Source organism: Polyodon spathula, chromosome 19 (genome assembly GCF_017654505.1).
Source record: "Polyodon spathula isolate WHYD16114869_AA chromosome 19, ASM1765450v1, whole genome shotgun sequence".
Lineage (NCBI taxonomy): Eukaryota > Metazoa > Chordata > Actinopteri > Acipenseriformes > Polyodontidae > Polyodon > Polyodon spathula.
In genome coordinates, this window is record NC_054552.1 from 26,956,032 (window position 1) to 26,973,299 (window position 17,268).

The window sequence follows — 17,268 nt, forward strand, 5'->3', positions numbered from 1 at the left end:
TGAGAGTGTGCGTGTGAAGAGAATAGGGTGTGTCATAGCAGCAGAAAATACATTAATCCAGGAAGAGTTGTTTGCTTATGATTGCATATTCACAGTTACTCATTTTACACAGAACCTGTAATCTCGTTAATTATGTTTCATTATGTTTCATTTTATTTATATATTATATATATATATATATATATATATATATATATATATATATATATATATATAATATATTTAAAAATCAACTGTCATGCTGTTTTCACACAAAATAAATATGAAGTCTTAAAAAAATATATTGTAGAATTATTATTATTTATTCACTTTGATTTCCTTTTGGCTGTTTTAAGATAATTTGAAAACAGCATTCACTGTCATAAGGAGCTCCCAATTAAGTCTAATTTCCTACTGTTCTGTTTGCAGTGTGGCCTTCTAGCTTCTGATGGTGATCACATTTTTAGTAACACAGGGTTTAACATATCTCTGTATTCCCTAAATGATAACATTCCCTAAAGGTAATCTAGTTTTTGTTTGTGTTCATTGTTCCTTAGGGCAATACTTTATTTTTTATTTGGTTGTTTGCTTTTTTTCTCTCCAAAAGCCCCTGACACATTGCATAGCATAGTAATTTTTAATCAATATTAGCATGTCGATTTGTTATCCCCAATGTAATGCAGCTAACAGGAGAATGTTAAAGACACTACTGAGACGATATTTGTTGCTACACAAAAGTATAATCACAGGTTTTTATATATAATGTGACAAGAAAAACCGGTCAGGTTTCCGTGCTACATTCAGGAATTAGAAACCATGAAATATTAAACCTCATATCTACTGAATTGAAATGGTGACCCTATAAAAAAACACCCTTTAGTATGTTTTAATGATATATTCATGATTGCAAAAAGGATTTGAATAGGATTACATCCTTTTGGGGGTAGGGTTAATGTTGATAACGGGGAGCAAGCAATAATAGTGGAATGCATTTAAACCCATAATTATTATCACTGTTTGAACAAAAAGAAGAATATAGTAGAATTCTACTTGGTGCAATGCATTTTGCATTGCACTAAATGAAGTGACATGTGCACATGGCTCCACAAGAGACAGCCCTATTACAACAAGTGTTTAGTTCCCTCTAGTTCAGTTTGTTATGCATACAAGACAGCCCACAGCTTCAGGAGCTGGCTGTCAGCATATTTCTTAGGCTTTCTTGTCAGCATCTTCAATATATGTAATTGCAGATCAGGGCAATTTTAGTGATGTGATATCCTGTTATATTTAAATTAACCATCCTGCTTTGTATTCGGAAACATGTACAACAAACACTACATTGCTAATTTAACTTCAGTAATTAAAGCAAGTTTTGTTTTTTTATCTTCGTGAAATGTAAATACTAATTATTTAATGGAATGCTCTTACATTTTGTGCTCTAGATTCTGGTACAATATACATACATACAGTATGGATGTGGCTTTGCTTATAACCCTAATGTGCAATTGGACTACATAGGGTGAGCATCTGTAGTGCATTATGATAAGCATAGGTGGCAGAGGGACGGGTGGTGGTCCTAGATTTTACGTTCCCCAGTAGACCAACTGTTAACCGTGGGAGGGAGTCCAGACTCTGGCCTGATTTATAAGGGTGGAATGTCAGTGCAGATGGCCTGGGCACACTTTAGCACACTCATGTGATGAATGAGCACCGTTCACTTAAGTGTTAAAAAAAGGTTCTTAATGAATTTGCAGATTGTCAACAGTCATGCCGCATAACATATGTAACACAGGAATACAGGGTTCTTTTAAACCATATTGCAATACAAAATGATTTGACTTTTGAACTAAAACTATTCAGTAATCTCTAAAGGTGACAAGTAAGAGAAACACAGTGTCTATAAATTATAGAAATGCACGCATATATACCAATGGAATTAGATTTATATTGTATGTTCAACTGAACTAAAATGAAACAGTATATTTAAAAGAGAATATAAATAATATAAAAAGGAAGCAATGGCATTAAATTTAAACATTTTAAACAGACTTGTTACATTTGTACCATCTCTGGCCCATTTTTCCATGAATTGCAGTTTTGGTCTGAAGGTAGTTGTTCATATGCTGTGTGTTCCAACACTTTCTCTTTCTTATTTGATGTGGTTTTGTTTTGATCTATTGAAAATAAGGTCTTTGGGATTGAGGGGAGCCCCAGTGACCTATCTTCCATTATGTGTGTACCAAAAAAGTGCAATTTTTTTTTGCTTTTGTCTCTTCTTCCTGTTCATCTGTTACACTAGGCTTTAATATTCATGTACATATTCATTACTCTCCTGGTCCGTGCCTGTGAGCAGATAGTTTTGTGCAGTATTTTAATGTAGATTTTTTGGGTCATCTTCATTAAGGCTCAATTTCTTCCAATCCATATCCATATGTTTGTTGTCTAGCATTATAACAGCAAGCCAGAAATTAATGCAACTGTACGTGTAATGCAAAAGATTAGTTAAGCATGCATTAAAGTGCTCTGTGTGTCTGAACCTGTTTTAGTCCATTTAATGTAATGTTATTCAGTATTGCAAAGATAATCCATCCAATCCTATGCACATTCCTCAAAACTGAAGCAAAAACAAGGTACTTCCCAGAGACTAGTACATTGGGTGGCCACCTAGGATTATAACAGTATTACAATAATGCATAAGTACAGCAAGAAAATAGAATACTTTTAAGAACAAGATTTTCTCTGTTGTTTACTCGGCATTGTGCACCCCCCCACATCAGATTAAAGTTCCATTATCATATTATAAAATCCATACATCAAAGAAATCTGGTTTTGAGGTATTTTCTTGTCTGTTCAAAACAGTTTAATTTCAGAAGATTAATTCTAGTCCATAGAGCTATACAGTATTGCAAACACAAACCTGTAAAATCAACCCTACAGCCAGTTGCATTTTTGTGGGATACCCTGGAATACTACTTGTTTTTGTATCTATACATTTGCTATTGTGTAAGGCTAAATTGTTAACATACATTTTACATTCTTTGTACTGTAAACTGTTGGTTTCTTTCTAAACTGAAGAGGTGTTAAATGTTACTAGACTAGAAAGTAAGTGCATAATGGTGTATGTTTCTCCTGATGCAGATATGTTTGGTTTAGAAGAATCTTCCCCTATTATACAGTGTGCTGTTAGTGGTTTTTAGTATTGTCAATATAAGTCTTATTACTGAGCTTACAAAATAGCAGCAGCGTGGACTGGATGTGTACAGTGGGTTGGAGCTGCATTGCAAAAAATGAGTGTGTATTTATGCCTGCACTTTAAAGAATTGAAAATAAATCTTATGAACAGATTAGAAACACATTTTGTGTTTAATTTCAATTGTTTTACCACACATAAACACAAGTGTTCTCCAAAACAATATTTACAGTGTACAGCATGTACCTCCTAGAATCAGTTGCTTAAGATTTATGATTAATTCTAAAACAATGGATTTACAGTCTAAAGTATGAAGTGGAACATTATAACCCATTTTTGATAATAATAAACACAACAGGTTTCATCAGGACAATGCTGTTGGCTTAATCAAGCTACTGTACCTGATCATGTCTGGGCACAATTAACAAGTAGTGTTAGGAAATGTTGATCAAATATGAATAACAACTATCAGCTATCCTGTTCCAAATGCAGTGCATGCAAATGGGCAGCTGTCCTTCGGTTTTCAAATATCGATTAAAAAAAAAAAAAAAAAAAGAAGAGCAGCTGGAGACTTGAATCCAGTCTCAACAGGTTATGCTGTTAGACATGCTGGAACCTGTTTATTATTATTATTATTATTATTATTATGAGTTGTTTAATTAACAAAAGCCAGTGGGGAAATCTAACAGACCAGTGACAAGTTTTTGTTTTCTCTCATACTATACTGCATGTCCTATTTTAATTATTATTTTTTTTTAATTTAGTGTATCCAAGTATATTTTTCCCCGATTTCTCCCAATTTGGAATGCTCAATTGTTTTCCCCCTCACTGCCACAATTCCCCACACGGCTCAGGAGACCCGAAGGTTCACCCGGCATCCTCTGATCCCACGACCAAGCCAGCTTGCTTTTTCACCCAGGAACTCTAGGGCAGAAGTCAGCCAGCTAACGACCTCTGGAGAACAAAGGCCTGCCTTTGAGCTCACTGGGTGCCAGGCCAGCAGGGTTCGTTGGTTTTGCCTCCCTAACCCACAGGCACTCCAGAGCCAATGCGATGCTGCCTTCGGAGTCCCCAGCAAAGAACATCCTACTTCGCACAGCCAGGATGCAAACCTGTGCTGTATGACTCATCTATGCCATCACTCATGCTTCTACCAGGAGAGCCACAATATTTCTAAGTAACCTGGGTGATGTCTGAATATCAGTGAACCAACTGTGTTTGTCTTAAAAAAATAAAAAAATAAAAAATGAATTGCTTGGGGCCAGAATTGATTGACTTTTATCTCACAGGGATAGCATTTCCCTACAATTGATCAAGGGTTTATAGCTGGAGGAAATTTCACCTTATTGATCAAACTTTTATCAATGTTTATGACAGGCTTCCAAAGATTTTGCCTAATTACCCTGAACCATGTTATCCCTATATTGAATCTGTACTGCAAGGTGTTTATTATTTAATCTTCTCTGGAAAAGGCAAAACTAGTAAAAAAAAAAAAAAAAAAAAAAAAAAAAAAAGTACATTGCTATAGCAATTATATTCCTGATTAACCCAGGCCCTGTAACAGGTAAATAATACAAATAGACGTTATCTAAACATAATATTTAAGTGTTAATTGTAGTAGTAAAGATAATGAACCTGTTGAAAAATCCAAGCAAATTCTGGGCTGATGAAAAGTTTAGATAAAATAAATAAATAAATAACATTGACTGCTTTGCTGTGCCCACTTTCCTCAGTCTCAGATCGTTTGACTAACTTTTCTATGGGATAAATGCCGGGAAGTGTGTTCCATGAATAAAGAAAATGAATAAATAGGTTGTACTGGCCAAGAGGAAACTGTGATAAATTCCCCCTTTGGTCTGACACCATGAAAACAAGTCAATTTATCAAGGTTTATCAAGACGGCAACTGCCTGTGTTCTCTCCACCAAATACCTTTGTTTCTCTATAATAAGTCATGCTGCAGAAATAGATTGTACATCTGCACAATATTACATTGATTGAAAGTGAACTGTTATAGTAGCAGGATGTTCTTCTGTGGAGGAATATGTTTCACAAAACTGTTAATGCTGTACATAGATGTAATTGGCCTTGTAGTGTTCACTGTTTATTACATTCACACATGAAGGCAGGCTTACTGACAGGAGCGGGTAAGACTAGGAAGCAACATACAGTTGGGTAATTAACCTGGTGGCCAGTGTGAAGGTATGCTAAATCCAATTAAAACTGGAGTCGTTAATTCTAATTGAATCTGAGATTTTATTTTGCCTGGCTCTTGTACTGCATTGACTAGCAATTAGGGAAACTGAAATTTAATTACTGAGTGTTATTAGAAAAAAAGTCATTTTATTGATGTGTTTTACAGTACATACAAGACAAAAGTGTATTCTTTGACAAAATGTAATATGGGAAAGTACAAAGAAACCCTTGTTATGTTATTATTTATTACATTAATATAAAGTACCTTCATCAGGTATCTTCACCTATAGGAGACGCATTGATTGGAAGTTCTCCTCTACCTCATTACTGTTCAATTTCAATTTTTTGTTTTTTATAGTAAATAAAATCTATTTCTATCACAGATTTAAAAATCTGCGTCTGCAACTCCAAGAAATGACCCTGAAAAAAAAAAGTACAATGTGAATACCATTTCAAATGAAAGTATTTTTTAATGAGGGGAAAGCAGCTAACATGAGCCAAGGTTTTATGCCAAAAACAATAGAGACTGACCCCTACTATTATTTGTGTGGTTCTCAAAATAGCTGTGGATGTGGTATAAATTAGAGGGTCTCATAGTTTTGCCCATTGATATGCTAAGCAGTACCGTATTGCATTGCTAAACGGATAAAAGGAGGATAATGTGCAAACTCTCAACCTGTTTCCCCTCCCTCCCTTCCTTGTTTGTTTTCAACCATAAGTAGGCAATAGCTTTTGAAATGCAGGAAGGAATAATAAGTCTTTAGCATGTCTATTTGCAGATGCTTTTTGCCATTGTCTTGCAAATTACACTTTCACAGAAGTGTAAGAAACCACAGGCTACATTCCTGTGCTAAATAAATGTGTGGCTTTTATCAGCCTATTAATGGCAAGCTAATGACTGTATATTTCAGTTTGGGGTTGGTAAGATAACTAAGACATTGGATCAAATTTTAATTAAAATCCATTATTGTTAATATAAACAGCAGATTTAGAGTTTAAGTTCTAAGATATGCCGCTGAAGTCATTAACTAACCTAGTTTATGTCTTACCTTGGGGCATGAGGAAGAATTCTTGAATTCTAATTAATTCTTTGTGCTTTGGTATTTTGTTTTTTCTTTGTCTTATATAATGTATACTACATATAACTGCATTGTATTGAGAAATGTTATATTATGTTTCTGTGTTTTGTTTTAATGCTATACATATTGTAAAATGGAGCTGCTTGTCTATACCAAGGAATAGGGTGTGGAATTCAGTTCCCAATATTCCTTGTGTGTCTCCACCCAGATTTAAAGGAGTTATTTACTACAGGTTACAACAGGACTAAGGTCTTTCATATGGGTTGCTGTGATGGTAAACTGACATTTCAAGGTTTTTAAACATGTGGTAATCTTAATCTTAATTTGACCTTTGAGTTCAATAGTGTTTTATTGATTATCAAATTAAAGGTTAAGGTTACAATATTTTTAGATGTATTTTCCAGTTTCAACATTTTTTGTTTTTATTGTATTTAACCACCATTTTTAATTTACATAATTCCACCTTATATCATTTTAAATTATATATAATGGTTACAAATGCCTATCAAGCAATGACTGCAAGGCTTTGAAAATCACTGCTACTTATTAGTTTCACTTGCTACAGGGCACAGTTGTTTGTTCTGCTGTATATGCAACCATTGTCCTATTTTATTTTTAAATGGGCTCTAAACTGGAGTCCTCTTGAAAGATTAGTCTACACTGATGCTTTCTAGATTTGCACAGCCTTCTGACCACTCAAATCTGTCTCAAACGTAATCCATTATTTATCCCATAGAATTCCCGCTTAGTTCCTGTCTCTATACAGGCTTGTTCCTTTTATAAAGGAAGAAAGGGTATTTCATGTCTCTTTGCCTTTTTGGTATAAGAAATACAGGCTATATATATATATATATAGATAGATAGATAGATAGATAGATAGATAGATAGATAGATAGATAGATATACAGGAGTAAATTAGGTTTTAGTATTCGCATATATTGCAGTCCAAGTTACATTTTATGACAAGTTGAGCCATGTTTAGCAGTAATTTATTCCATGTTGTGTTTTTTTTAAAGCAGACTCATTTTATTCTTAACACCCAGCCGTTTCCATTATATAAGCCTGAATAAAGTGTCTGAAAACATTTTTTTTTCTCTTGCTAACCATTGAAGCCAAGTTGTCTTACAAGCCTCCACCTCTGCTCTTTTCAATGTGCCACGATCATGGCATTAACACAATGCACTTGGATTGCAAGCACTGCGTTTTGTGACAAATCACAATGCAGACCGCCCAAAGTATGGCTCTTTATATACGCAATATCCATTGTGTGTTTGTGAATTTAGAAACCAATTCAGAACAGTGTTTGTTTGGGAGGAAATATGAAGCTGTCTCTCAGAGTTGATGGGAACATTTTCACATACGTTACTTAATCAAAATAAGTATTTATGCTGTTGAGAGCACAGTTATTATAGATCCTGAAATATTTAAACACATTCATATCTCATGCTGACAGTCTGTTTCTATATGCTTCAGTTCTGCAGGGAAACCATTATTAATTACATACATTTGTATAGAAAGGGTGAGTGTTCCCTTTACTTCATGGCAACACTGTAGTCCTAGGCAAAAGTGTTTTAACATGGTGTAATTTAAGGATTGGTTTTGTGACATATTTACGGAAACTGTTTTGGAAAACAGAGCCTGGGGAAAAAGAAGTTTGCTTGCAAATTCATAGACTATATGTTGTACTTATTTATCTGAAAGCATGCAATGACACATACATAACCACTGCCAGACTACAAAGGATACTCCTGGTGTAGACTGAGCTTAGTAATGAATGCTTGAGACTCAACCTAGACATCTCTGTGCTTGTGGCTGTATCTGGAGGAGTGGCTTCACGAACTAGCAGCCTTTAAATCAGGAAGGAATTTGATGTGGTATCCAGTTACCATCCAATTAAGGATGTTCAGCCTGATTGTTTGGGACTGCAGCTGCAAGATTTTGATGAAGGCTTCATTAAAACAAAAAAAAGCTATTTTTAAGTTACTTAAATGCGTATTCATAAAGGCAGAGTTGGGTTAGTGTTCAGACACTGTCTGCAGTGATTCATATCAGACTTGTATGTCTGTGGGTGTGTCTGTGTGAGACTTGTGACCTGGAGCAAACAGTGTGACTCTGAATGCTACACTCCTATCAGCTCACTTGAGATTTAGGCTGTAATAAAGCAAAAACAATTACTATTCATACGTTTCAGCATTTTGCTTACATTGATTGAACAATTGGAAGCGAACTTTGACCATTTTCTGTTGGTAAAGATTAGATTAACAGTTAATTATGTGTTTTGTACATGCACAGGCTATGATGCCCTTTAAAATGGGTACCGAAATTGTTTTTTTTTTAAATAAAGACCTGTATCATCTATGCATATTTTATCTCTTGTGTTCTAAGTGATCAGCCTAAAGGAAATATTAGGCCTATGTGGCATGAAAACTGTCACCATTTCATGCATGTTAGAGAGACTCGAAGGACACGTCGTAGGTGACTGGATGCTATTTACTTTCTGATTCCTTTAAATATGACATTATTATGGAATGCCTGGCTAATTTACTCAGAACTAGTGTACAATATGATTGCGTATGTCTTTGACTGCTGCCTCCGGGACACTTGAAAAATATATATGACTTTTCTCAAGGGTCTTTCCTGGTGAGTAGAGTTTATAAACAAACAAGACTGATTAATAAATAAATACATCTGGGAGGCAGATTTTCAGCTTCTTGACTGCAAACTTAATTTGTGAAGAAATTGCAAAAAATATTAGAAAAAAATATATATATACATACACACACACACACACACACACACACACACACACACACACACACACACACACAAATTAATTTTGTAATGATTTGTTCCATATAAGCCATTGTAAAGTGCACAGTTCCCACAGGAAGATGGGTTTGGTAACTGTAGACTCTCGTCCCAATGGCTCGTGCTGCTCTAGTGACACATCGTTTCCTAATCTAACATGAGCCGACATGCTGACATTCTTTAGTGAGCTCGTGTTTTGGGGCTAGCTGTATTCACACGATGGTATTATTGTGTAAATTAGCAGCTTTCAGATGGTCAGTGCAAGCCCCCCCTAACAGTTTTTAAAACTCTGACAAAATGACTTTCATTTACATGTAAAAAACAAAAAAGAGCATCAGTCTTGCTTTATGTGCTATCTTGTATAAAGGCCACCCCAGATGGTTGGGAATATACTCTGCAGATGGTGTGTTAACTGTGTAATCTGCCCTTCACTGCAAACAGCACAATTTGTTTGGTACACCACAAATTATATATTTCAAGGAAGGGGTGGGGGTCATTTTAAAAATTTCCTTTCTAATGGTCAAGCAGAAATACAAAGAGACTTGCGCTGGCGATGCCATCTGGTTGCTAACCATGCGTTCTGCAGAGACAAGTTCAGAACTGTGGTTTTGTGCCCCTGTAATGACTCTGCGTAATTGGGCTTCAAATTTAAACACATATGTAGGAAGGAGTCGTGGAAAATGAATCCTTCTCATGCAAGCAAGTTTCTTTGCAGCTGTGAACTTTAAGTGCCCATATGTGATTTTAGAGCACTCGCACGAAATATCATTAATAGTCAGGGTGTTGCATATAAGAGCTCTCAAGGGGAGGGAGCATGTGAAAAAACAGTAAGTCCTAGTTGATATGCAGATCTTGCTAAGCCATGTGGGATCAATCATTCACCACCCAAACTGTGACAGAAGATATTCTCATTTCATTCACAGCATGCTTGTGTTTATCAATATCTTTAAAACAGCTAGTAAAACTGTGGTCAGTTTGGGAGTTGGCAAATGGAACAAAATAAGAATCTTGTGCTATGAATGGCTTGTTCAGGACAAGAAACTCTAAACCATCTAAACTTATGGGAACATGAAGTTTATATAATGAAGCATTTTACAATTTCCCAAATTTTAGTCTAGGTCAAAAAAACACAGCGGTCCATTGCTTTCAAACTGGGGGGTTTTGAAAACGATTAGTATTTTTCCAAGAACACATTGTCTTTAGAAATGTACTATTTAACCTTAATCAGAATTTAGCTTCTCACGCTAATGAAGGCATCACGACAATGTGTATATGCTCTCGCTGTTTCTGTGCTGTATGACCTACCATTAATGTAAACTACCTTTCTGGTATTTCCTTTTCCCAGGTATGATAAATTACACTTTGTAAGATTTAAAAACCAGATGTTGCTCTACAAGAAACCAAGAAAAGGGAAGAATAACCTATTGAAATACAAGCCTTGTTCCACCTTCCTTGGCACTTAATTCTAGTAGTATAGTATGTGATTACTACTAACTGGAAAAAGCTGGCACCAGTGTGGGTGTCAGACTTTAACCCAGCCTGTGCATGCAATAAAGCAATATTACTGATCTGCTTTCACTTGCAATGAGTCATCAGAGACATGGGGGTGTAGGGCAGGTTAAACCTGCATTCATAACATATCTCAGGAGCTTTTACAGCAGCCCCCAGAAGCCATCATCAGATCGGAATCTCTTTCACTTTCTACTGACCTTAGCTGGACTGGATAGTCCAGGTCTACCTTCTCAATTTTTACTACTATTGACAGAAAGTGGTTAAGATTATTTGCTGATTTGTTGTATGTCTTCATGAAGTAGTACGGTAAATAAAATAGATTTTGCATTTGGTTTTGTGTGCAATCATAACAGCTGCCATGTCTGTTATAAGTTCAATATGTATTGTATATGTCATGATAATTAAGACAGCTCATCTGAGTAATTTTCAACATGCAGTAAATATTTAAAAAATAATGTATATATTTGGGAAAATGAAGGGCACTTTAGACACTTTATATATAATCAATCCCTGCATACATACCAGCTTTTTCCTTAACATTTGAATCTACTACTAATCATAGAAAACTACTTAAACGTACTTTCTGACGCTGGTCTAGAAACAAACAAAATCATGTCTGTGACAGGACACTATAATGAAGGCTCAATTAGCAGCTATTGGACAGCATATCAACAGGGAAGACACGATTGGTCCACACTTCTGTCTTCGACTGGATCCAAACAACACCCTCCCTCAAAACCAGCCAATCAAACTGCCAACCCTGTTTCAGTTCTTTCCGCAACAGCCAATCCACTCCCTGCCTGCTTGAATGACGCCCCGCCTCCAAAAACATTGTACATGTCCAGATAAATTATAATAAGAAAGAGTAGTACCCCAATAAATAAATATGTTTGCAATAATAATAATAATAATAATAAATAATAATAATAATAATAATAATAATAATATTTTCTCTACGTGTATGTCGTTTTTCTATTCGTTAAGTACTATTTTCCTGAGTGGAATGTTACCTGCCGAAATATCAGAAGTTCAAGGTAAATATATGTTTTAATTATTATTTTTTTTAAACAGATAATAAAGAAATAAATCATTTTCTACTAGCGGTAGATCCCTCTCGATGCGGGCTGTACCGTGTGGTAGATGACCTTGACTTTCTTTAGCGCCTTCGCCTTCGGGTCGTGACGCGGTCATCTACCACACGCTAGAGCTTCCATCGATGGGCTCTATCGCTTAAATAAATATATTACTACATGTTGAAAATTATTCAGCTGTCTCATTAGTGCTTTACCTTTTGTCATATAACCTGAAAGTGTAATCATTTTATCTTGTTGTGTATGCATTTATCTCTGTCTTTCTCTGTCCTTACTGACATACAAACCACTGTATTTATATACAGCCATTGGCTCAAAAAGAAACAGAATGTTGACTTTTTGCTCGCTTGGAAGAAAAGTTCTGATACAAAGATTATGATACAAATGCCATGCCAGTGACATATAGTGGAAACCAATGCGCTTTAGCAAGAATCAGGCCAGCACATTACCATTATTTAAAGGGTATGTTACAAAAGAAAATCTTTTCATGAATTTCGATATCTGAAGTTTCTTCAGTAATCCATGACAGGTGTGTAGTTTGCAAAATAAGTAAAGTTCACAGCAAAATAATTAACGGTAAATATTTGTAAGTTACCGCTCAGCAATTTGATTATATCAACAACTATATATAATTGCAAGTTCAGCTGAATTTATCATCATCTTCTATACAAACATACAGAATAGCTAAATAAAACTTAAATAAAATGTTAACTTACCTGGTTTTTATGTTTATTTGAAATCCCCATAATTCACTGCAACGTGATCCTTTGCTTATGTTCTATTTCCTACTTTGAGATTAATAATTGTACTAAACACATGCATCTTACATTCCTTTGTTTGCAGTGGCAAGCAAAAAGCAATAAGAAGAGCTAATGCAAACTAAGAATGACATCCTGGATTAAGCATGGATAGTCTGCCTTGGCTTGATGCAGTTAGTTATACAGGCTAATGGGATCGATGGTGACAGCTGTAATTACCAGAGATGAGGTCGCCTGTACTGTAATTACAGTGCAATTGTCAAAGCAGTTCAGGCTGTAAAATACGCATCGTAGATCCTTCCTTCCGATATTGAAAATGATACAAGAAGCTCGCTATTTCAACACTGATAATGTGTATTATTTATCACAACTCAATCAAAGGTCCAGTAAATGCGAAGAGTATTCAAACGGAAAGCATCCTTGCTTATTCAACACAATTGACCTGTTAAGCTGATTTACTACATGGCTTGCAATGCTTACAGGTGTTTCAGTATTAACGATATAGTACTTACAACACTGATACCTTGAATACCATTGAACCCTTGAACCTTGTTTTGTTTGTCGTCCTTCATGTTACAATCTGATTCAGTCAGCTAGTGCAATACAATACTGAATATAAGGGCAAGACTTCAAAGTGTCCTCATGTAGCAACTGCAGATACTGAAATCGAACAAAACAATCTTTGTATCTTTGCACATGTCTTTGTGTGCTCTTGTAGTACTTAACCCTCCTATTATGTTTCAGGTCTGTTAAATTTGTCAGTCCTAGTTGTCTCCAAGTTGGGTATTTATATCAACAGTTGCGGTTTCTACTGTAATGGTACTGGTGTTTGATAACTGTAGCATCATATCATTTTATGGGTTTTTGTTCTTGAATATACTGACACCACACACCAACACACAAGTATATATAATTTATATTATATATGATATATATATATATATATATATATATATATATTATATATATATATATATTGTTATCTGTTCAAAATAATGGATGTATACACATTCTTAACACAATAGGGTTGATTAAATTACTTACTGCACACCTTACCGGATAAACTTTTTCAATTGCCATACAAAGTTGCCACATTTTTGAAGGTGTGAGAGGGAGTGTCCTTATTGGGCAGGGGCAATCCTAGGAACATTTTGACGTTAGAGCACAAATTATGGAATATTGTTTCTTTAAGTTGTGTGTTTATTTAAGTTTGCTTGTTGTGTGGTCTGCAATCAACTGCAAGAAAACAAACACATTCAGCTACAAATGTTTGCAAAGAAACCAAAATCAACCACGTTTTAGCTGACCATAGCATTACATATTAGAGAAAAGAAAGGTCTCACCTCTTCTGGAAATGGAGCGAGCAAAGGACCTGCAATGAAACAATAAGCGCAATCAGTTACACAGCATCAGCTGGCTTTGTAGATTTTGTTGTGCTGCACTAAACAGTGCCATCACTACTGTTTCTCCAACTGAATATGCAATGTTAAGCATGCTTACTGTCTGGCGTTTTATTGTCTCTTCCAAGCACACAAAGACACAACAGTAGCGTTATCTGTAACCAGCTTAGCTTGCTGAGCACATTCTGTTTTCACCTCTCTAAGCAAGCCGACCGTACAGCTCGTAGATGGACGCGCAGTTTTAAGAAATTTATTGCTTTCATGCTCTCCTTATGAACAGGTTGTTTTAACATGATGTGACCATGACTATTTATTTATTGATTCCCCCCCCCCAACATTTTGTCTGTTCCAAATGTTGCTGCCTTTTTCATTATGAAGACCCTAACCTGAGCAATGTTTTTCAAAAATGAATTTCTTGGTGTTATCATATCTTCTAACGGTTTGAAATAAGCAGTAGGTGTTCAGTATTTTTCACTGGGTAACAAATTTAAATGCATGCGCTGGTACCAAAGCCAGTGAGCACAGGTGGGCCGAATTACCTTTTCTTGTTCTTGAAATTCTTATGTATAGAAACTCTGGTAATAGTAACCTTCATTTTAATAAATATTTAAATCACTTTAAATAGTACAGACATAAACAAACATTTGTTGTAAAGCAACATGATATAAAAAAGAAATAAGGTTTGTATTACGAACCGTATGAATCAAGATTTGCATACGTAACGGACTCTACACACCGGACGCAATGTGACAAGCTAACGTGTCTTACAACACACCGCACCACGACAAAAAAATATATATAACCTTTATTTTTGATACAAGCCCTTCACACAGCCTGCAATGAGACAGGCAACGCTGAAACAAGTAGGATTGGTGTCTATTTTTGCGATTTTGTTGCGCGGCAGCTGTGAAACTGACCAATGTGGAGCAACTTCTCTTGCACGCCTTCTGTAACTAGTGGCAGAAGAAAAGATAATTCTTGCAGTATCAAAATACCCGTACAATAAAGGACACAAAAATTATAAAGACATGGCAATGAGGTAAAACATCTGGCTGTACATTTCCAGGGAACTGGGTATAGCTGGTTTGTATGATTTGTTTACCTTTACTGAAATAAGTATTCTTAAAAGCTATTATGTATTCTACATTTTTATTAGCTGTATAACAGGGCTATCTTTCGTGTGATTATTTATTTTTTTTCATGATACAGTCAGAGGGGAGTCGCCTTTTACATCGTGCGCCTAAGATAGTGCCGCAGGTAAGTCTGAAGTGCTTTTTTATGTTCGCTGACAGTTCCCCCTCAACCCCTATTTTTTTTTTAAATAACTTACCAATAAAGTACAAGTCTGACATCTTACATGATACTCGGAATACATTTCTGTGCACACAGCATAATTGACATGCTATAATACTGAAAACAAAATATGCCTTTCATCTTTCTTTCTGGGCTCCCTGTACTAAACACAGAAATTGGAGATGATGAGGCCCCATATATAATTGTATTCTGTGAGTTTATGAAAGGTAGGGCAGGACAATGAAAAATCCTAGATCCTTTTTTGGTGGCATTTGTCTTGACTTGAGGTTTCCCAGGTGAGCACTTAGTGTAGTGTTACCATGAAAAAGTACTGTAGAGCACCAGAAATACCATGCCCCCTCCCGCTCAAAATCATTAAACTGCATGAGTGTGCTATGGATTTGGAGGAAACCTAGTCCCATGGTGCATCTGTTGAAATTGATGAGAAATGCACAACTGGAGAGATGGATTAATTCTATATTCAGTTACTGTCGTTAAGTTGTTTTTCTAGTTAAAGTAAACTGCTTGGAGGGGGGTAAACTAGATGGGACAGTTAGCTGCTGCATGCTCATAGTAGAGCTTTACCATGGCTCCAGATCCATAAGTTCACTCACTGGAGCTTGGCCAGTCCCGTCTGTAGCTCCAAGAACAGTGTATCTTGTCTGTTGTTGCATTAAAAAAAAAAAAAAAAAGAACACACTGGTACAATTACTTTTTGGTAGAATGCCTTAAATATCCATTGTTGGAAGCTCTACATTATCTCATCTTGTTTACAAGGAAGTATATCAAGGAAGCTATGCAAGTATTTTGGATTATAAAATGCTTCTGGCATAGCTCAGTGTTTTGCATTGGAAACACATTCTCTTTCTAAACCATTCCAAAGTATGAAACATTTTACAGCTCCTTTTTTTTAAATTTGTTCTTGTTTTACTATATTAATAAATGTTTACCTTTTTGAGGTACAAATGCTAATTGTAATGCTAATGTATGGTGATTTACACACACACTGCTTGAATCAGAATTACTGTGTGTCAGTACCTTATATTATTTTAAATGGAAAAGTTACTGACAAGTGTTTTAATTTGTGAGGCATATCCTTCAAGAATGTTTTTTATCATGTTCCAATCTGTCCTGGGTGACAAGCCCTAACTCATTTAAGGCACATAATTCTGTTTTTTATTTTTCCATTTGAATAAGGGAGAGATTGCCTGCATAATGTGACTAATGTCCTTTGAGCATGGTCTGCTTAAAGAACAAGGGCATGTACTCAGTTACAATCTTCAAAACGTTTGCAGGTAATCGAAAGGATGCATCAACCTTTGCGTGGTCTGCAAGATGCTGAATTCTCCCTTTTAATTATTCATTACACAGACATGTACAGAGTGGATACTAACACAACAAGCTCTGGTCACGTAGTTGTCTAGACTCAATGTATTATAATAGCAAAGCTTTACCAGGAAATACAGCGTGACATGGCATCTGCTTGCAGTTTAGTGCTGCTAAACCTTGATCAGATTATGTCTGTTTTAATAACATATGAAACAGTAATATTCATAATATGGCAGTATAATGCTTAAGTACCATTACAAAAATGACTACAAAAGATTTAGAAGTGAGCAGTTACTTACTTCTAAATCTTTTATAGTCATTTTTGTATTACTTTAGTATAAATACATGTTAATTTGGATTCATATGTTGTTTTTTTCTGACTTTATGTGAACAAAAAGACACACATTTGCCTTTTTTCCCATTGGATATAGTGATATTTTTAAATATCACTGTCCTGGTCACAAAAGCAAAGTTTGTGGGGAATAATAGCCATTTTCTATACTTTTGAGGCATAAGCAATTAGGAAATAACACTTACTACCCAGGAACAAAAAAAAATTAATAAATTGTTACACTGTGTTAATTGACAGCATTCTCTACAGACCCTATTCAGTTTCTTTAATAATGGACAATAA

The 17,268-nt window shown here is 35.4% G+C and overlaps 1 protein-coding gene across 1 annotated transcript in view; it reads right to left on the reverse strand.

Annotated features, from left to right (window-relative positions):
• LOC121294630 (semaphorin-6D-like) overlaps nt 1-17,268 on the reverse strand; it is a 77,097-nt gene that overhangs the window by 17,765 nt on the left and 42,064 nt on the right. Inside the window, exon 2 of the mRNA XM_041218533.1 lies at nt 13,956-13,984. The gene's annotated coding sequence lies outside the window, so the exon portion shown is untranslated. The remainder of the gene's footprint in view (nt 1-13,955; nt 13,985-17,268) is intronic.